The sequence below is a fragment of the Sturnira hondurensis genome, unplaced genomic scaffold (assembly GCF_014824575.4).
Source record: "Sturnira hondurensis isolate 20B ecotype Veracruz unplaced genomic scaffold, ASM1482457v3 Scaffold0016663, whole genome shotgun sequence".
In the NCBI taxonomy this organism is placed as follows: domain Eukaryota; kingdom Metazoa; phylum Chordata; class Mammalia; order Chiroptera; family Phyllostomidae; genus Sturnira; species Sturnira hondurensis.
In genome coordinates, this window is record NW_028089294.1 from 7,669,536 (window position 1) to 7,691,556 (window position 22,021).

Genomic DNA, 22,021 nt, shown 5'->3' on the forward strand with positions numbered 1-22,021 from the left:
GCAGAGGTTTTATTAAGGGCCTCTGTGCCCAGCACTTCTGTATATGTTATGTCATTTGGTTCCCCCCATAACCCTGTGAAGTGACAAGTCCTCAGTTATAGCTGTGGGAACATGCTGAGAGATGGCACTGAAGGTCACACGGCTGGAAAGCAGAGAAGGAGGAAATTGAGCCTGGTTCTCTCTAACTCCAAGCTTAGTGCTCTGCAAACAAATGAAGCAGAAGGGGAGAAGAAAGTGCCATGATGAATTTATAAGAAGGGTAAAGAAAAAAAAATCCAAGAGGTTTGCTTTTTTGGATGCAAAGTTAGGTTTGGACCTGCAACTTAGGATCTCAATGGGACTAATGGACATTGAGCTGGGGGCTGCTGAATGCCCTGCTCTCCTTCGAAATTTGCATTTTCTGGAAGGAATCTCTCTCTGTGTCTCTTTGCCAGAAAGTGAACCTGAAGGAGAGCCTATGACGATATGAGCAGGCTGGATCGCTCTGAGGATCTTCATCCTGGAAGATTTACATCTGTGACTTCACTATGAAAACAAAGCTATTTTCCTCGACCTGTCAAGGGGCTACATTTAGAAGAAAAACGTGAGGTTTACTTTTGATGAAGCGTGTGGTTCTGTACCTATAGATCCTCTCTTACCAACGGGGTGATTTGTAGTGAAAATATACAAGCTTTGGGCAAAAAAAAAAAAGAACGAAAGAAAGAAAACATAGAATTCCTATTACTCTATTCCAGAACGGGGAAATAAAGCGGTAAGCTTCAGAAAGAAAATATGATACATTTCGTATATTTTTTCTGCATCAGGATGCAAGTCATTCTGCACTTTAAGTTGGTTTTGTATCAACTCACATAGGGTGGATCTGTGTTTCCCTGTTGTTATAAAAACATTTCAAGACGTGCGTGACAGGGCTTCAGAGAACGCCGTCGATTCCTGAGCCGCTGTGGACAATGGCACATTAATACAAGTTGAAGAGGACCAGTTCGATCCCAGTATATGCCTGTCAGGAGAATGGAGGGTCCAGCTGGTAAGTCAGGTAGGTGTAAGGGCTTCAGGAACTGCTAAGGCCCTAGGGAAGTCAGTGGGGTAGCAACAGTAGCAAAGTTATAGAAAGAACAGCTAGGCCGTCTGGAGGTGGTAAGGCCAGCGTAGTAGCCACGGCCCACGCTAAAGGCAGACTCAGGCCGTTGGAGAGTATGAGGGTTCAGAATGAGCCACCTCAGGATGTGCCTCTGTAGTAGGCAGGTTACTCTAAGCTAAAAGCAATTTTAGCTTTAGGTTAAGAGAAGCTTTTGGACCCTCCCTTTAAGTGCTGTCTATAGGGCAGGGAAAACTTCTATGTACTAAAGGTTTGATTCTCTAGTGATCCTGCCAGGATGCTTTGAAGCCTGAAAGGTACATTATCTCATCCCTGGCTTAGGATGTCCGATGCACCTCAACCCTTCTTTTTAGCTCTGCACCTCTCCTATGTGGGGGGGTCTCTGACTCCCTTATGTATACAGGGTTCCCATGCATATGTATGCATTAAAATTTGGTTATTGGATCTTGCTAATCTGTCTCACGTCTATTTGATTTGTAGACCAGCCAGAAGAACCTTGAAAGTAGAGGAAAGTTTGCCCCTCCCCCTCAGTTGTCGCCGTGAGCAGGATAAACTCACTGGCTGGAACCCTGCTCTTTTCCGAAAGGCTGCTGCTGATGACAGGATCCGGGGGCGTCTGACACAGGCACAGAAGGTGAGGGTTCTCACCATGTCGGCACACCCCAGCTCTCTGTCTGCAGGATCTGGCGGAGGTGATGAAGGTGAAAATCTTTTCCCCCCTTCTACTTTTAAATGGGCAGGAGAAAATATTTGTGAAACTAGTTTCTTGAGCTAGTGAGTCTTGGTTACTTGATATGAGTACCCGTGGGTTGTGCTTTTCTGTGTCTGGTTTCTCTCCTTGTTATGTGTCTGCAGAGCTTGGCCTCATGAATATTGAGAATATTCTCTCTCTCTGGCCTCTGCCACCCAGAGGATGGGTTTCCCAGGCGCACCTTGCTCTCTGTGTGACCACGACATACTCTCAAGGAGTTTTCTGTATCTATCCCATTCCTCCCAGAGACAGCTGATGCTATGCATCTGGCCAGCAGCTGAACAGGTTATGGATGCAAGCTTAGGGAATCTTAAACCCTATTCTGTTTAAGGGGGGAAAGCTGTTAAAGACAGGACTCTCCATCTTAGGCTGATTCTGGGAGTAAACTTTCTTGGGAATCTTTTCCCACTCTCTTTCTGGGGTCCCTCTTGCACCCATAGTATTGGTTTGAATCCCCATAGAGCCTACCATCAAGGCCAGGGGATGGATCCTTTTAATTGGAAAAACTTCTTAATTGAAAAGACAGAAAAAAAATTAGAGAACTCTCCTATTGTTATAATAGTTAGTCATTAAGACTTCCTCAAGGAACATGTATAAAGGACACATGGACAAAGATAACAGGGTGGAGGAGAATTGGAGGTGGGAGGTGGGGGTGGATAGGGCAGAGGAGGGTAACGGGGAAATGGAGACAACTGTAATTGAATAACAATAATTTTAAAAACTAAAATAAATAAATAACTTCTTCGATCAGATGGAAGAACAGAAATTTGAACAAAAATCAAAGTGCACTCAGACCCCCTCCTACTTGCCTTCAGACATTTGCAGATACTCTTACACACACAAAAAAATCAGGACATTGGAATTGTTGATGTAGGAAACATTCAGACCTGTAGAGGATGTTAGTGAGTTTATTTGAGCCAAACTGATGACAATGGATGAGAAGCAAAATCTCAACAGATTGAGAAAACACCCAGAGAAGGGCAGTTTTGCAGCTTATTTTATACATGAGGATCAAAGGAGGAGACGTAGCGAGGATTACATGAAATCCATTGGTGGTAGATTAAGGGGTGGGGAAAAGGCACAGCTGGGCAATCTCCGGGATTGAATAAAAAAGGAAATGAAGTAACACGCACATTTTTTTATATGGTGTGTACAGGATAGTTAATAATTAACATTTACAGCACATAGAAATGGCACGCAGAGAAGATAATAATGACGGTGAAGGGAACCAAAGTTTTGCCACCCTGAAGTGACTTTAGGGATGTTGATTTTAAGCTGTTTATTAAGGAACGAGACTCAGAAAGAACCTTTAAGCCTCCCCCCCGTTCCGGCCCACACAACCCCGACAGAGAGTCCTGGCCGAATCACCTGAAGCATCGTCACCTTAGCTTTGATCAAGAGGACACCAGGCTTGTTAGCTAGTTACCTGCTGTCTCCCATTGTTGCTGAGTTGCCTAGCCAGAGTTTGCTCGCCATGAGCGTTCCCCCTCTCCTCAACGACCTGTAAGTCACCCATTCTTGCTTCTGAAATCTGATACCCTGTTCCCCACCTTTCTCCTTTGTCTAAAATGTCTTAATATACTCCATACTGCTTCACAGCCTTTGGAATTTTCATGCCTATGTGAATCCCCCAGGCGCATGTATTAAAACATTGACTTTCTGCTGTTAATCTGTCTCCGTTCATTTGATTACTAGCCTAGCTAGAAGAACTTGGGAGGTGGGAGAAAATATGTTAATATTTTAGCTCCCACAAGGGGTTCTGTGCTCTCTTGCCTTAGTGTTGGTGGTTGTGTCTTGCGAGGTCTGGACAAGATTATTCTGACATTTCAAAGCTATGTTATCTTAGATGCAAAAAGACAGTAGATAGGCTCACTTAAGATAGAGCATGACCTTTGTCAAGGAAGATGCAGGCATAGAACTTGCTTACCCTCCATGCCCTGCTTTTAGTTGGGAATTTTTATGTTCGGACCATCTTGTGGTTAGTGTAAGTCTCTGAGTTTGTAAGGCTCACCATGCAGACCTCCCCTGAGCTTGTCAGGTTTAGTATGTGGCCCCCTTTCCATCCACAGAAGTACAATTGTCCTGCACTTAAGTGAAAGAAAGAAAGAAAGAAAGAAAGAAAAGAAAGAAAGGAAGGAAGGAAAAGAACAGCAAAAATCTTAATTAAATTTTATGTCCTGAGAATTCAGCTTAGTAACTATCTGGTCGGAAGCTCCAAATAATGACCAGACAGAAATGTGGGCTAAATTCCATTTATACCTAGGGTCTTACCAAACTGCTGCTAGTCCTCAAGGAAATTATAATGTAAAATTACCACGGTTATTATGAGCACTGTGCCAATTAGGGAGAAAAATGGGCTAAATAAAATGGATACTGATGGAGTTAAAACAAGCGTGTTAGTACAGCGTTAACAAAGGCTGAATGGGCCAAACCGACTCCCTGTTGCCCCCCACCCCAAGGAGGAGTACCACCACAAGCAGTCTCTAGGCAATTTTATCTCAGCTCAAGAGAAACTCTGGCCTCTCCCTTAAACTACTCTCTCTATAGGGCAAGGCAAACTTCTACTTCGTGAACGTCTGTTCTTATCCTGCAAAGATTCTTTAAAGCACCCAAGGTGCAGTACTTCTTCCCTAGCTCAAGATGCCTTGTACACTTGAGTCCCCCTTTGTATCTCTGAACCTCTTCTGAATCAGAGCTCGCAGACAGTCTCAGGTCTGTGGGGTTCCCATGAGAACACATTATGTATTGAATTGGTTATTATCTCTTATCAATCTGTCTCACGTCTGTTTGCTTGTCGAGACCAGTGAGAAGAACCTGGATAGTAGAGGAACATTCGTTCCTTTCCCACAAGGGCGTGTGGTGGGAACTATCAGAGGAACCCAGAGAGTATGTTAGAAGAAAGGAGAGCTCCGTGGGGACTAGTGGATTTTTTAAGGCTTGGTACTATCTGCCCCTGAAGAGCAGGGGCCAGGTTTTATACAACATTACATTTCACCCAAACCTGCCACAGATCCTTGTCCTAGAACAACATGTGAACTCTGTAATGCCCAGGTACACCCATAAGGATCGCGTCTGTGTGACCCAAAGGGAAAGGAATCCCAATGGGAAGTGGTCCCTTGCACAGCTTTCTCCACCTGGAGCTGAGGGCCAGTTTGCTTGGGGTGGTGTTAATGCTTCATTCTCTAGAAGTGGATGGATTTGGACCCCACTGGGGTCTAATTTTAGTGACTGAGACCTTTAGTAACTTGACTTCTTTTTCAACAGAGAACTTTCTGCTCTGCAGATGTTTGCTAATAATCATTTACTTAGCTTTTCCAACCCATATTGGAAGCACACCTGAGCAATACACACGTTAGAGTCAGTGTAGTTTAACGTAGATTGGCAGCACCCTGTCCAAAGGTAAAGCAAAGGTGTAAATTCTTGCAGATTTTTGCCCTTCTTTCCCTTCAGCTTCTGCAAGGATCACAAGGAAATTATAATGTAAAATTACCATGGTTATTATAGTAATAATAACCATGGTAATTTTACATTATAATATATTATAATATAATATATATTAAACATTCCCATTCATCCATACCACACTTCGGGGGGGTTTTTGTTTTTATTTTTATGTTTTGATCCCCCCCTTTTTTCTTCTTTATTTTTTGCCTTTTTTTATTTTTAAAACTATTTTGTTCATTTCTTTCTTTTCACATGGTATTTTAATTATTTGATTTGATATTGCAGACTCTTTGTGGGTGAAGGCCAAGCATCGTGCCTGGTACATAGTAGAACATCAATAAACAGTTGCTGCTGATGAATGTAAAAATAATGAATTAATGAGTTTATAACGTGACACTGGATACAAAGCTAAACAATTCATATTACAGTTAGCTCAGTATCTTCTCTTCTAGATATTGTTTTGCAACAATCCATCCATTTTCACATTCGTTACATCTTGGCTTAGTGCACGAATTCGGGCCATCTTACATTTGATTATTTTATGGCTGTTCCTTCTGTGGCAGACATGGTGCTAACAACGTCCTTCTAGAAAGAACGTGACGTTCAGCTGTGCGCAGTGCAATCCGCCATCTGCAGTGCCTTCAGAGTCCATCCACAGAGTCATTTTTTTCTCGGTTTCAGGTTTAACAAAGTCTGAAAGGAGTGCAGCTGACTGCTGCTCCTCCGTGACCACGTGCCCGTGCCTGAGCCATTAGGAGGTGGGGCACCAGGGCGTGGCCATTTCTGTCCAGCGTGGGACTCCTTAATGGGCAATCTTCATTCTAGAGTTTCCAGCGGGTTTGCCTGAAGCTTTCCTTTGCCCGATTTTGCTTCTCACTCTCTTTGTTTTTAAGAATTAGATCTGTTACCAGTCTGAAGACTTTTTCTACCCAAAGCTTGGTCTTTATCTCCCCTTTATCTTTCACAGATTTCACCTCTCAATAAATCTCTTACACTCCCATCTCCGTTCCCAGAGCCGGCTTCCCAGAGGAGCTAAACCGACACACCTACACAATACCTCATCAGATTTATTTTCTTCCTTTAATCATGATAGAGAGATTTTATTAGCTCAGATGTATTGTGTCTCCCCTTCACAACTGCAGCCTTGTTGAAATGCCCCTCAAAGGAAACCATTTATCTCGACAACAAAGCCTTTTCCAAATCATGTTTTGGACCATCACGTTGTTCCTGCAAAAATGCATCTCGTGGGGGTGACATTGTACATCAGCACCCCACAGTAGAGAATAGGGCATTCTAAGTCGGCACCCCACACATGAACACTTTGGCAAGTCTTTCCAAGCCTGGGTCACAGCCTAAAGGAAACCGGAGTGTTCCTCTGGGTGTGGGGAGGAGCCCTGGGTGTTGGGAGGTGATAACGAGAGCAACCATGTTGGAATGGGGTTTACGAGGTCTCTCAGCTGGGGCCCTTGAGGAATCTAGTGCTTTTCTTCCACTGGGGCATTTTGCATTTTTGGCACAAGATATGTTCAAGTTTGGAATGAGGCTATCACAAGCTATTTGTTTTGCCAAAGTACCAACTACTGCTTTAAGTCTTTTGTTCCCTCATATCTTGTTTGCGCATGCCTTGCCAGGGAGGCAGCTCTCACGTGACTCCTGGTGGCCCCACTGGTAGCTGACAGTGAGACCTGTAGAGGTGGGTAAGAGCCGTGCCCAAGAAAATCAAAAGAACCTGAGCCCTATAGTTTGTTTATGCACTTACTGCCTGCAATCTGGCATTCTGACGGATTCTACAGAACCCTTCTCCTTATTCTGAAACATGTCGGCTCGACAGTAGACACATACTTCTCTTATCATATAATGTTTCAATATTGGGCACTGAGAGTATTAATTCCTCCAGCTGTGACTTTGCGTACTCTACAATACGAAAAGAGGAAAACATTAAAAAACGCACAGTTAGGCATGTTTTCATACAACACAGCCATGAGGTGGCTGGCGCACTGCTTCAAGAAGCAGAACATAAAATGCGAATGCAGTTTCCTTGGGTGTGCTGCCCTGCTTCAGACATATTGCTGCCATTGTGTTTTCGCCCATTTGCCCCACCATTGTTGCTCTATGCCTTTAAAAAAATCTGGGACTTGGGGAGGGAGTGAAATAGAGGTACGCGGATATATTCCATCTACCATCTTACCAGAATCCACTGTTTAGTTGTTTTCTCTTTTCGGTTTTGGCTTCACACACACACACATAATTGGATTTACATGAATTCTATGTTCATATGCTTTGCCCTTCCAAGGAGTAAAGCAATCTTTGCTGAGTATCTTATAGTTAACAACTATTTTCTATTTTCTCACTCCTGATCTTATTTGGGGTTTGCTCTGACCCCAAATAAGGCAGAAACTATTATTCTTCCTTTTTAAGTGTGAGAACACTAAGGTTTAGAAAGGCTTATCCAAGCTCCATAGGTTGGTAAGGAGCTGAGATGAGACTCAAAACCAGATTTTCTGGCTCCACATCTGACTTTTCAGTTGTCACCTGCATCAGACCTTTTTGGTGAATGCTTTCTGTGATCAATCTGCAAAGCAGCCTGTCTCAGCAGTGGACAGCCCTGCTAAGCTGAAATTCACCTTTAACATCTTCCCACAGATTCTGTTTCTGCCACCTTCATGGCATAGATCTACTTTTTCTTGTCAATACAAGGTTTTTAACTCTTTGTAGTCAGCTGTTGGGGTGTAGGTGAAGGGCAGTGGGATTGTCAAAGTTAGAGAGCTCTGAGTCTAGGATGTTGGACAAGTGTTGAAGTTGTCCTTGGTGACGTTAGATAGGGTGTGAGTGACATGCCAAGATTCCCGAAGGATCACCATAGTAACTGATGGGAGATTGGCAGATGACAGCAACAAGGCAGGGAAGAGAAAACATGGAGTGTCTGAATAGTATGAGCCTCAGAAGAAGAGGTTTTGCCTGTGGGTGGATGGCAGACATGTAACGAGAAGACTGGAGAAGGCTGCCCCCACCTCCTGGCCATAAATTAGGTCCTAAAAAATCCAGATAATCAGATAAGACAAGGAGCTGGAAGAAAAAGTGCCTGTATAGGCTGAAGCTGTGGACGTGTCCATGATAAGGGAATGAGGTTTACATAGGGTGAAATGGAAAAAATTGTGTTGAGAGTTACCAAAAAACAGAGTTTGGAAAAAGTAAGCTCAGAACAATTCAAGGATGTGTATGTGACCTGAGTCCATTAAAAAACACGCTAATTCCTCCATTCCTAACCTGCTGCTGAGGCCGTTGAGGGTAATACCAAGACGGCCTGAGCCGTGTTTCTGCCTCTCCCTCCTTCCTGTGGCAGCGAGCCTGTGGGTGAGGGACGGCCGCGTCCTCACCTGCAGCAGGTCCTGGCTTGCCACCTGGCCCACGGGGTTCTTTCTTGTCCATTATTGCCAAAGGCACTGGGTGAGGGTTTGGTCTGAAGCCAAGGCAAATAGCAGCTGAGAGACACACAACAGTTGGCGTCTGGCTCAGATGCCTCTGGCGCCTTCCGAGACAAACCTTTCCCCCCCCAAAGAGGTCTGCCTGGCTCAATGAACCCTACAACCAACATTTGTGCAGTGCTTTGGGGTTTAACCGTCACTTCCACATGTAATATCTCATCCCATCCTCTCAACTATGCTGGTAGTAAGTTTTACGATTCCCATTTTACAGATAAAGAAACTTCCAGCTTCATCTCGTATAGGTGAGTGACACTAAATCATTAACTGTCTGTGATTATCAGCTTTCTTGGTAATAAAATGGGAATGAGATTTACGACAAAGTTGTTTTGAGAATGAAATAGGTTTCTGTGTGTGTAATATCTGTTTGTACACAGGTGGCTTCCCACGGATGTGTATTCTATATTTCTGCTTAAATGATCTGCCCGAGTTTACTCAGCCAGAGAAAGCCTGACTTGGAGTTGCCATCTGCGCTTGCCACTGAAGAGCAGGCCATTCCTAAAGGGAGAGGGGGACCATTTGTAATCGTGAAGCTTCAGTGACTATGATAAATTATAGGGACGGTTTCAGCAACTTCTTCCATCTCTAGCTGCATGTTTCTCTGCAAAATGAAATCGTCATCCTTCCGATGGAAGGAGGAGTTGGCTTTTCCTCCCCATTGAATCTGGGCTGGCACTGTGAGTGGCTTTGATCAACAGAATGTGGTAGAAGTGACTTTGGGCGTTGGGTGTCTACTCTCACCCTCTTGATGCCCTGTGACTCCTGTGTAAGGAAAGCCAGGCTGGTCTCTTTAAGGATGAGGGCTCACATGGAGAGAGAGTTCTAGTCATCCCAGTAGTTGAAGTCATCATCCCTGAGGCACTGGGCATGGGACTGAACAAGCTGGACCAGTGAGCCCCCAGTTGGCATTTCCCCCTCACTCTCACCTGCCGACAGATAACAGCATAAGCGGATCCAGGTGAGACCAACAGAGAAACTGCCCGGTTGAGCCTGGCCCAAATGAACAAATCATGAATAACTGCATGATCTTTGTTTTAGGCCACTAAATTTTAAGGTAGGTTGTTGTGTGGAAATAGATGACTGATGTGTGGCCAAGGTAGGACCGTGGGACAACAGCAGTAAGATTGCACAGACACTGAAATCAGGTGCCAAAGGAACTCGTGACATCATCTCCACTCTTTCCTGTATGTTTGGAGTAAATATAGAACTTGAAACTGCTGAACTTTCAAAGACCTGCTCTTCTGATGCGTGTAATTCTTTGGAGGAATAGGTGTAGTCTGATCTTCCACCCAGGGGCTCCAAGCTCAGACTCTCATTGATTCCCACCTCATGGTTGTAACCAGTAAAAGCCCAGACCACACGTCTGACAGAGGATCCTGGGAATATTACCAGCCTCGTGCTAGGGGGCTGCAGTCAAGTTTGGGCCCAAATTTCTGAGTCATCGGTGCCCACCAATCCCTTTAGTTAGTGGTGAGAGTGTGCTCACCTCATCATCATCTGATCGGCATCGCAGAGACCTCCAAATTGTTCTGGAGCAAGTAGTGCTTAGAAAAGGGGAGACAGAAGCAGAGAGGATGGAACCAGATAGTTCAGCGTAGGCTAGACTGATTATCCCAGACCTGACAGTGTTGGGGTCAACTTGAACCTCTCAGAGGGACTTTGGTCTGAAGGAGCTGGGATGGTCCCCGACGAACTTCACAACCAGAGAGAAACATCCAAAGGAGACTGTCCCTCCCTGAGCAAGAAGAGCCAGGCTGTCCTTTTCAGGTCGCCTGGCAGTTCCTATCTTCAACTTGCCTATGGACGAGGGAGAAGAGCGAAGTGGAGAACAGAACAAGGGCCTGTGATCGGTGGGGAAATGCTAGTAAAATATTCATATGCTCATCTGCTTGTTTTTCAGTAAAGTGAGGTTAATACTGTGGCTCCCAAGTCGCCTGTGAAGCATGTGTTGCAATCTGAGGTGCAGGTTGCTGAGCGGATTCTGAGGTCCTCGCTCCCCTTCTCAGGATCGGCCCAGGTGATACTGTCTTTCACGAACTAGGATCCCTTTGAATTGTCTCTCTCCCTCTCCCTCTCGTTCTCTCTGCCAGCAGCGGAGAAAAGGCAAAGGAGTCAGTGACAGCAGAAATGGCTGCTCGGTTTCTGAGCTCTGCTTGCTTTGCACAGTCCCATTGCCCACGGTTGCAGGCAGGAGCAAGGGTGGGGCACAGGCTGGAGACCAGCACTGCTCAATCCCGGGTTCTGGGAGCTGAGGCCAGCAGCCCATGTCTCCAGCCCACAGGTGATCAGCAGCATTTATGAAGGTTCCCCGAAGGCACTCGGGACAGACTGCTGGAAAGGACACCAGGAGTAAGGAACTCTGGCTCCAACACTGACCTCCTACATGAATTTAGGCAGGTTAATTAAATTAACATTTTTGAGGCATGTCGCAATTTACAGTATATCTTCAAAAGTACTTTTGAATTTATCCTCTCAACCTGCTGTGACATATGTGATATATGATGTGATTATTCCTATTTAAGAGGTGAAGAAGCCGAGGCTCAGGGAGGCCGAGTGATTCGTCCAAAGGCGCACAGCCAACGTGAACTAGAAACTGCTGCCTCCACCCTTTGCTTTTTCCACCCCACTTTGCCTCCATTTGTAAGTTAACTTCTCCGAGCCCGAGTCCCATCATCCTTGAAATCATGACGATTTAACTGGGCACTGTCTCTGTGTGTGGTAAACATGTTACCTGTGCTGTCCCGTTTAATCATGTAATCCTTAAAATAACCTGTGGGCAGGAGCTCTTTCTATCCCTGTTTTACAGATGAGAGGCCTGGGGCTCAGAGAGATCAGAAGCCGGCCCAGCCCCAGCCCACACTCTCAGCCACCTTGCTGTATAAGTTCTCACTGGTAATTGGAATGAATCCCCAACACACCTACCTCACCCGCTAATAGGTAAGGTGATTTTGGGAGATAAGATTAGATGGTAGATGTGAAAACACTTTTTGACAGTTAAGCATATGTGGCAGAAATACAAGAAAAATAAAAATCTCCTCCTCAAACTCCCAACAAACCGACACATCCAGAGATCTTTACTGACGCAGTAGCGGAGGCAGCCGAGTCAGAAGTGCAAAGGGAGGGGGCTGAAGCCCAGAAACCCTAGTCCTGGAGGACTTCCTGAAAGAGGTAAGTCTTGCTTGCTTTAGTTCCTGGCAACAAGGCAGGCAGAGAATAGGAGAGAGCAGAGGCATTCCAAGCAGAAACACTGCCCTGTCCAAGGGAAAGTAGACAAGGGATGGAGATTCTGAGAGGAGTGAGTGTGAGAGGGCAGTCATAACAATGAGTGTGTGTGTGTGTGTGTGTGTGTGTGAGTGAGTGAGTGACAGGCAGGGCCCCTGTCCGCCCCCCCCGGCCCCCAACAGGGGCACACACGGTAGCTTCCACATTATTTTGAACACAGACCAGAACTCATCTTCTGCTCTGACTTCTTGCTGTCACACTCTGTTTTCTCCCGCAGGATCTAAATACACTCGGATCTTGGCACAGATGCTTGCTCTCACTTGTGGGCCTTTTCCATGGACTTTTATGTCTCTGTTTATCTTGTGTGTTTCATGAGTGGCTCATGCCTTTAAAGGAAACGCACCAGCCGCAGCCTGGCCTGTCATTAGAGCTCTTTGCTGGCCGCCAGCTGCGCTCACCCCACTCCTGGGATGGGTGAGCCTGGGCTTTTAATTTGCTGTGACAGGAGATAATTGTTGCCTGAGTTTCCACCTCTGAAAATAAATCAGGGTGGTGCTTCCCGGCCGGGGATCCACAGAGGCAAACTCACCCCTGGGGCTTGCGCCAGGGGAGGCTTAGCCAGGCTGGAGTGGCTGGTCTCCGTGTCTCTCACCTCCTTTCCTTTTCTGGATTTTGAAACATACAGTTACTGTTTTCTTCAAGAGCTCAAGATGGAAAAGTTAAGAAAGTTCAGGGAGGATTTCTGATAATGTATGCAAGCATTCTAAACGTAGGGTTCTGTGTCTTTTCAGACTCTAAAGATACTGAACTCGCTACGCTGGCCTGCTCCCCAGTTACAGTTGCATTCAAGTTCAAGCACATCATTGCGTGCCCACCAGAGCTATTATCCTCTACGCTTTTCTTCTTTTTAAAATATGACATCATGAATAGACATATCTGGGCAAGGTCTCACTAATCAAAGCACTCTAAATGACAAGTCAGATCATGGTTTTTGAATAACAGGCAAGACCCTTCTCATCTCTAAAATGAGGTAGCTGGAGACGACCCTCTAAGGTTCTTTCTAGTACAGTAATCTGTTTATCCTGGACTGCATTCACAGCTCATCTCACCCCAGCGGATGTGAGTGCAAGCTATTGTGAAGCCTGAGTGGGCCAAGTTCAATTTGTATAAAGAGGGGAATTGTACATTTCAGCTCTGGCTTAGGACTAGGATAATACAGATGGAGAACCCAAGGGCAGGGAAGCTGAGAGTGGTAGAGGAAAATGAATCCATATGGACACTGCGCCCTCTACTCTGGGGCCCTATAGATGGTCCTTCCCGCACTCCAGGTCTCTCTACTCAAGTCCTGTCTCTCTACTCATTTGCTGTATGACCTTGGGAAGGTTGTTTAACCTCTCTTAGTTTTTCCATCTGTAACATGGGGAAGACAACAGACATACTTCGCTGAGCTGTCATGTGGTTTAAAATAGACAGTATAAGTCATTTGTGTAGCTCCCTAAAAATTCTCACCCTCCTCCTTCTGGGCACCTGTTAAGACTGCATTTCCCTAGTCTCTTAATGTTGAACTTGGCCGTGTGACTTGAACCTGTGGAATGAAAGCAGCAGTATTCTCTGTGGATCTATGCAGAAGCATGTAATAGCCAGTGTCAGATACGCTTATGCTCTCTTGTTGCTGTGGCAACCGGCAACTCCATAATGGCAGATGCTGTCACTCCAGTTCAGCATATGAAGAAATACGAAGTGTGCTTGTTCCCCCAGCACAAATTAGCCTCCTCTGGCTGTAACAATATATACGAAGCCCCTAGCATAGCCTCTAGAACGTAATAGTAAATGATAGTTTCTATCTTGATCCTTATGACAAAGGCCCAGGCCACTAACTTCTGAAGCAACCACATAGAATCTAGCACACTCTGGTACGTACTTTTATAGTGACAGAGTTGAACTCAAAGTCCTCGGAGGCCATCAGAACCAAGGAAAACATGTGCCCAAGAAAAATGAAACCCTTTCCAGCATCTGGAGAGGGAGTGCCACTGTTTGCCCCAGTCAAGTCATTGTGTGTTTCAGCTTTTACCAAGCAGCAGGTAGGTGAGAGGACAACTTGTTCCTGTCCCCATCCCAATGAAATGATTTTTCAGGCATAAGCCTAATGCATCCTCTTCTTAGAGTAACAGATAGCAGGTGCTAGGTACTGAGTAATTGTCACTGGTTACTTAGCACAGACGCCAAAATCTTTGCTCATGTTAGTACATGCCACAGTAATATTTTTCCTATTAAACGCAGTAGGTTATAAAGTGATAGGAATCCCAGCCACATTAGAGTAAAAGGAGCCATAATTAAAGAACCTGGTCATTCTTTCCTGGGGAGTCCCCAGCAACAAAGGAATTTATTACAGGTGGAGAAGAGGCACGGTAGGTAGAAGTTAAGGGCATGACCTTGGGTGCCCGTGAACATAGGTTTGCATCCCAATTCCTTCACTTAACTGTAAGAAGGGATTCGTCCAAGATCTCAGAACTGTTCCTGGCACATAGATGACGATCGGTAAATATAAGTCTCATAAAGTACAAGGGGTTTGTTAATAATTTTTCACATTTCTATTATTGCTTTAGTCATGTATTCATTCACAAAATATTTGCTTCAAATTTTCTCAGCACCACGGCCTCATTTGACCTTCCCTACAACTCTATGAGATCATGCTATTGTTCCCATCTCATAAGTGATTAAACTGGGGTGCAAAGATGAGAATCGCAAGACTACAAAGCTAGGTAAATGGAAGAGTTGGGCTTGAAACCCAGATCTGACATAGGGAAGTCCCACAAAGTTGTAAACGGCAGAGAAGTGAATCTTTGGGAGTAAATTCTGAAATCTACACAGCTCCTAGGAAAGGAGAAGAGTTTCTTTTAATTCCACCCAGCCCATCTTGAAGCCCGGTGAGTTTGAACTTGACGGGGATGTTTAATATAGAAAGATATGCTGACAAAGAGTGTGAGTCATCCCCTGAAGGGGGGGAAACTCATCTGTGCAGGGAATGTGCAGCGAAACAAGGGAAATGCACATCAGTACAGTGTGTCTGACTTCCCTGGAAGCAATCTGGAGGCTGCACAGACCCAGCGTGGCAGCCAGGGACCAGCAACCCGTGCTCTCCGATCCACGAGGTCTCCAGGAGGAAGATGCTGACCCAGGCCTCCAAAACCAATTCATCAACACAAATCTAGAGCTTTCCCAGGAAGTTAAACTCTCTCTCCAGCATCTTATCTTCTCGTACCTTCATTTCATGATAAAGTGAGTCTGCCTCAGAAAAAATCCTGGTTATGAGGGGATTTTCTTTTTTAGAGTCTAATTGATGGTGAACATCAAGAGCACAGAAGGATCACCAAACATTTCCTAGACTGAAGGGAGGAGGCACAAAGAGCTAGGGTGTTTTTAGGAATTAGCCTATTTCCTTGATAAATCTGCTGCCAAGCTGGGAAGTTGGGTGCACTGTACTTTGTTACATTTCATTCATTAATTCAACTAATATCGCTTGAGCACCCCCTAAACAAATTGTGGTTAGGTTTTGTGAGGGGGACAAAGATGAATTCCCTGCCCTAGGGGAGCTTGTAGTCTGGTAATGGAGAGAAGTACCCCCAAGGAGGCTTCTAGAAAGTGAGTGTCTATAACAAATTGCTAGCTGTCCAGGAGCAAGATAGACTCTGGGCTGAAAGATGAATAGCATTTGAGTCAGTTCTTACTAAAGTATCTATATTATTTGTAAGCCAATGTTTTTACGGCCTCTCTGGTTTTAAGAATGAAGCAGGTTAACATGACCACATACATTTCAATACATCTTGGTCCTTGCCTGCATAATTGTAGGACCTTGCTGTCAGAGACTCCCTGGGGACTCCTGGGAGCCCTGAGTGTGCTCAGGAACAGGTGTGCATGAGCATCCCCTGGCTGAGAGCCCTGTGAATGCAGGAGCTGGAGTCCCATGTAGGACCTGCCTCCCAGCTGCTGGGCAGCTGCACATCCCAGGTCCTGTAAGATGCCGCCTCTGTGTTCAGCACAAAAATACAAGATCCCCCAAATCTCACAAGATCCTTCATCAGTGGAGCTTCTTCAACCTTGGACTCACCCATTCTAGGATTCAGTCTGTGGTGCCTATGGGGACAGAAGAGCCCAGACTGAACCCCTGTCCTCTCCTATCTCTACATTCAATCCCACCTGCTTAAGCTTAGTCTCTTTTTTAACCAACACAAAATGACCCATGCACATCAATTCCTTCAATAGTGTCTGGGACTGGGCACTGATGTCCCTCCCTCAGAGTGGCTCCATGGTTCATCAGCCAGACTGCGAAAGGCTTGAGAACAGCAGACGAAAACTGGATGGGACTCTAGAACAATAGACCTAAACCAGGACTGTGTCGGGGAAACTGGGACTGTCCCTGGGACCTGTGGCCACTCTCATTCCCATCACACAGGGGGTGTGTCTGGCTAGCCGTGCTGCTGAATCTGTGGACTTAAGGCTCTCCTGGTCCTGCATTTACATTTACTGCCCCCAAAGCACCAAATAAAACCATGGCCAAATGTCAACGGTCTGCCTAGAAATACAAAACATGTACTCAGTCACTTGAATGGAGTTGCTATAGAGGTTTGAACTTCCACCAAATTGACTTAAGCTGACTTCAGAGCAACCTTTCCCTTATGCAACTGGCTTTTTTTTTTTTTTTTTTTTTTCGGAAAAGGCAGCTGTTCAAAGCTCAGCCCGGTACACAGTGACTTTATTGACCCTGTATCTGCCGGGAAATCACAGTCCGTTTGACTGGACTAATCAAGACCTATGAACTGCTGTCTGCATTAATAGCTTCTTTCCCAGAGATCAAAGCCACGTGGCTGTGGAGAGACTTTCGGCTGCTTTTCTTGCATCCTTTTCTGATCAGAGTGATTTATCACTTGAATGTCATAATCAGCTCAGGGTCTTTTTACTCCTGCTCTCTGGTAGTAGACTGTTGAGTATTAGCTGGTTTAACTATTTGAGCCCATGCTTAATCTGCCTTATAAACAACCCTGTGATTTAAACAGCAGCAACAACAAACCTCCATAGGAGGATCTATAAAATGGGAAGAGGCAATACTCACTCAGTCTCATCTTCCTTTGACTCACTGTGTCTGGCTTGGATGAGATAGAGGTGAGTGAGGATGTGTGTGTGTCTGTGTGTGATGTGTGGGAGGGGCTGGTGAGGAATAGCAAGGGGCCTTTGGCAGGATCTCAGAGGGAGAAGCTCTGGGGCACAGGCTCCTGTCACTGGGCGTACCCTCTAGTTATGGAAAGGACACCCACAGACTCCCACAGACAGAAAAACCTCTAGGTCAAGGCCCGAATGTCAGGGCTTCTGTGATCTCCCTGCTAACTCCAGAGAACAAACTATGAGGGTCTAAGCATCTGGATCTGTTCCTATGATGCCCCTGCCAGGAAGTATGTCTGTTCTGAGCCTGCATGGGCCCTTCACATCCAGGTGGACTGGGCACTCAGCTGGGCCTGGATAGCTGGGGCAGGAGCTCGATAGAGGAGGGCTTGCAGCCCAGCTTTCCTGGTGGCTATGTCCAGAGACCCTTGGCAGCTCCATGGTGTCAGCCTTCTCCCAAGGCCCCACTGCTGCCCTGTGGTTTCCCAGATCCCACGCCAACCCTTGCACTGAGGACAGCCTTCTCTCACCTTTGCCCTACCGCCTGGTGTCCAGGGCCTACCCAGCCTGCCTGGCCTCATCTTGATAGGACCTTTGTTGTAGTGCATATTTAGCCTCTGGCAGCTGGCCACCAGGTTGCTTCCAAAGGGACTGCCTGGTGTCTAGTAGCAGCTCAATAAATATTTGGTAGAAGAAAGAAGGAAGGAAGGAAGGAAGGAAGGAAGGAAGGAAGGAAGTTCTAGCTCTGCTTTCTCCAGGGCAACAGAGTCTGCTTCCTCTCCACTCCGACACAGGAGTAGTTTGAGCCACCCAGCACCCACTCCAGCCTGAAGCCCCTGGGAGAAGAGATCACAGTCAGGGGTGCAAGAGGAAGGTCCTCGCTCTGGACACTTTCTTCAGAGCTGCTGCTGCTGTACAGAACAAGGCTCTCTTGTAAGGATGGAGAAGAAGAAAACATTTGCTCCGAAGCCCTGGCTNAGGAAGGAAGGAAGGAAGGAAGGAAGTTCTAGTTCTGCTTTCTCCAGGGCAACAGAGTCTGCCTCCTCTCCACTCCGACACAGGAGTAGTTTGAGCCACCCAGCACCCACTCCAGCCTGAAGCCCCTGGGAGAAGAGATCACAGTCAGGGGTGCAAGAGGAAGGTCCTCGCTCTGGACACTTTCTTCAGAGCTGCTGCTGCTGTACAGAACAAGGCTCTCTTGTAAGGATGGAGAAGAAGAAAACATTTGCTCCGAAGCCCTGGCTTAGTGCAAACAGCCTCAGGATTTCTCCATTCGGAGCTTGGAATGTGTGGAGGACATAGGAGCATGAGTGATGAGTGTTTCCCTTAGAGCTCTCAGATTGGTTGTCTGTGATGGGATGTCCCTCCTGACTAAGTGACCCTGCAACTGTCACTTAAGTTCAGAAGCAAAGGGGCTTCCACGTCTACCCAGACCTCATCTGCTAGAATTAGCTTGTGGCACTCACAACGTCACAAGACAAGTTTGTAGTGCCCCAGCCTTCTGGCTATCAGCCTGGTCAATCCTTCTGGTCAATCCTTCACAGAAACTGTGGCCAGAAGGAGGTGTTCTAGACCAGACATCTGAATCCTCCAGAGCCTGACAAGTGCTGGAGATGAAAAGGGGGTTTGTCTTGTCAACAAGACAGAGATGTCACAGTCAGTCTTAGGGCTGCAGTACAACCCATGCATCCCTGACTTTTCTTAAAGTTTATTGGCAAGACACACAGTCCTGAAGAGCACCTAGCCATGTCAGGGGCTCAGTAAATCACTGTTGATGGGCTGACGTGGCATTGTCCCCCATTGTCTGGGTGCCTGTTAGTGTGGAATCGTCTTCCCAGAGGCAAAGGTGGATCCCAGCCACGACGCACCCACCCAGGTGGCCTCTCCACTTAAGACATCCACAGCCCAGGTTGGCCAGAAGAGAAGCTCTGAATGGTCACTTCACTGTGTTTTGCTACTAAAAACAGCAAACTTGGACACTAGCTCAGGTGCCATTTCTTTCTCTGTAGACAAGTGGGCTCTTGCCTTGGGAAGTGAGTGCTTCTGGGTGAATCTTACAAAAACTCCAGAATGGTCAGAAACGCCTCCAGCCTCTCTCGGGGGTTCATTCCAATCTGAAGGGAAGGCTCAGGACTTGTTCGTTGACACCCATGATGGTTGAGCACCGAGCAGCTCAGGGAGCCTGGGGCAGCCAGAGTACACCAACAGGGCAGAAGCTGTTTGACAGGTGAGGTGGGTGTGAAGTGAGGGCGAAGGCAGATGACTTTGTGGAGTCTCAGTTTGACTTCAGAAATAACCAGCCTCTTGCCCCGAGCCCAGCTGTTCAGCTGGACCCACGGGGAATCTCCAGGAAATCTGACCCATGATGGTGTTTTCCACACAGCAGCAGCATCTCTTGCACTTTCCCTTCTGCAGATCGCATCCGTGGGGGCTGCTGGGTACGCAGCAACCAAGCTTCCCAGGATGGCCATTCAGCAAGCTGGCATCCTCCAGACGGTGGTGTTCGGCTCTGACTAGCTCTGCCCCCTGCCATACCAAACCCCAACACCACCTTTCCCCAAACATCCCAGTCTTAGCTTCTTTCAATGTCCCTGCCACACAGGCAGCCCCTGGGTGACATCATTCACCATGACTTCATGTCTAGTGGCACTGGGCTGATTGCATAAAAACCGCTTAGGAAGTTTGTAAAAAAAAAAAACCCAAATTTCTGGGCTCTAGTCAAGACTTTCTGGGGTTGAGGTAGGAAGCAGGGATCAGCAACCTGTATTCAGGCGTGTTCCTGGGTGCTCCTAAGATGCCGCTAGGGCTGAGAATCACTAACAATTAGAAAGTGCATTAAAATGCTCCTGTAGACACGTAAATTGGACCCCCAGAGAGAAGAAGCAGTTCCCTCATTTCCTAAAACAAGCCTGCTGTGTGTGTGTGTGTGTGCGTGTGTGTGTGCATCCCAGACCAGCAAGAAGCTATGAGTGGCCCCAATGCAATGTGGGCTATAAACCGCCTTCCGTGCATTCCGGACTCCTAGGGACACATCCCCCAGCACGTCCCCCAACTGCTGGAGATGAGGGAGGTTGGAAGCTTTCCTTCAAAGCTCACCAGATCCCAAAAGCTTCAAGAAGGGGCTTTCCGGAGCTCTCAAGCACTTACAGCTCAGGAAGAGGTAAAATTTGATGCATATTGCAGAATAAGCCCTGTGGAAATGCCTAAATTTTCCACATCATGTGAAGGGCAAAAATGTGTCTTAAAAAAAAAATCAGAGTGAAGCCAGAACAGACGTTGCTAACAACAAGACTGAATTAAGTAACAAGAAAGACTGCTTGTCGCCAGTGCTGAGGCAGGAAATAATTCATTTTCCTTTAACTAATCTCCTTGTTTACATTATGACCTTCGCTCCACGGGGCTGGCTCACAGAAGGCCTGTTTGGGTTTGTTTGTTTGTTTGTTTGTTTGTTTCACATTGTTTTAGTCCTTGGTCAGCAGTGTATGGTCCCACTTAGCTTCAGCCCAGGGACCTTGTGGCCAAGGTCATTGTCATGAGTCACAGCAGATGCATGGAGGAATGGAGGATGAAGACAGCAAAGACTGGCAATGGATCTGCGCCCCAGCTGGGATGAGGGCACCTGCCCTGTCCACCGCACTGTGCCTGACCAGCGCCAGCTGCGCGTCCAGTGGAGGGGGAAACACAACTGCCTTTCTTACATTTGTATGCCTGTGCCTGTTCTTGACACAGTGCTTAATGACTGTTTGACACAAGAATGATAGGAAGAGGACACAGCAGATGACGTCCAAAGTGGGCTGGGCGAATTTTCTAGCTCAACCTCTTTACACACTTACACATACGGATGCAGTTGGGAGGGGTGGCTTAGGGAGGGAGAAAGAGAGAGAGTAGGAGGAAGAGGAGGAGAGAGAGGAAGAACAAAGGGAGGAAGGAATAGAGGGAGAGAGAATGAAAAATGCACAAGCTATTCCATGGGTCGAAACCATAGATGGCTGCCCAGGGGGTGAAGGGAGGTCCCATCTTCCTTTCTGTCACCATGACTAAGAGATTTCATGCCCATTAACCGCCTACTTTGTCCATTCCCAACATGCAGCATCAGGAGGTGAGGGCAGGCCATTCACTGCAAGTGGTTCTAGACTGGGAAGGCAATGTGTGCCTGCACGGCCCCTCTCTGGGGTCTCCACCCCAGAGCACCCTGGGTGGCATGGGATCTCCCGATCCTTTCAGCGTTTCTTTTTCTCTTTAATTCCAGGAATCCCCTGGTTTGATCTCTGACTTGTCCACATGGTGATATCTGGGGGCCGGAGGGGGCGGTATTTCTTCTCAGCATTGTCAGTCAAGAGTGAGGAAGAGACCGGGGACCAGTGGCCACTGGGAACTAAGGTGGCACCCAACACATTTAACCCTTTCCTTCCCAAACGGCTCTTCCTGGCAAAGGCGTGTCACGACAGCGTCAAAGCTCAGTCAAACTGAACATCCGTGGCTCTGCAGCATGACAGATGTCCTTGACGAAGAAAACAGGCCGTCTTGTGTGTAATGAAGAGAATACATTCATACACATTTTGCTGCCTTAAAATAACAGAAGACGATCTCTGTTCTCTTGGCTCAAAAGCAAAAACAAAACTGTTTTCTTGAAAGCCTTATTTAAAGGACTCATTATCTCACAGGCTGCTAACTATACACTCTACGCCACACTCAATAAAAGCTTCATATAACTGTCTTTGAAATTAACAGCCACCTCTTGTGCTTTTCAAGTTATTAAAGACGTTGCCATGGCGGAGAGACTGTAAACTTTCTATACCGGTGATTAGTCAGCGGGACCACATCCCACCAAATCCCCCAGCGCGTTGCCAACAAAACGCTCCTTGTGAC

General features: G+C 46.6%; 1 long non-coding RNA gene across 2 annotated transcripts; it reads left to right on the top strand.

Moving 5' to 3' along the window:
- The first annotated feature begins 8,840 nt into the window (after window positions 1–8,840).
- LOC119001433 (uncharacterized) lies at window positions 8,841–21,497 on the top strand. Of its 2 annotated transcripts, none has more exons than XR_005069571.1 (3): window positions 8,841–9,018; window positions 9,151–11,710; window positions 21,243–21,497. It is a non-coding gene; the product is annotated as an uncharacterized LOC119001433 (long non-coding RNA). The 2 variants fall into 2 exon arrangements; XR_005069570.1 differs by lacking the exon at window positions 21,243–21,497 and adding an exon at window positions 11,842–12,006.
- The last annotated feature ends 524 nt before the right edge of the window (window positions 21,498–22,021 follow it).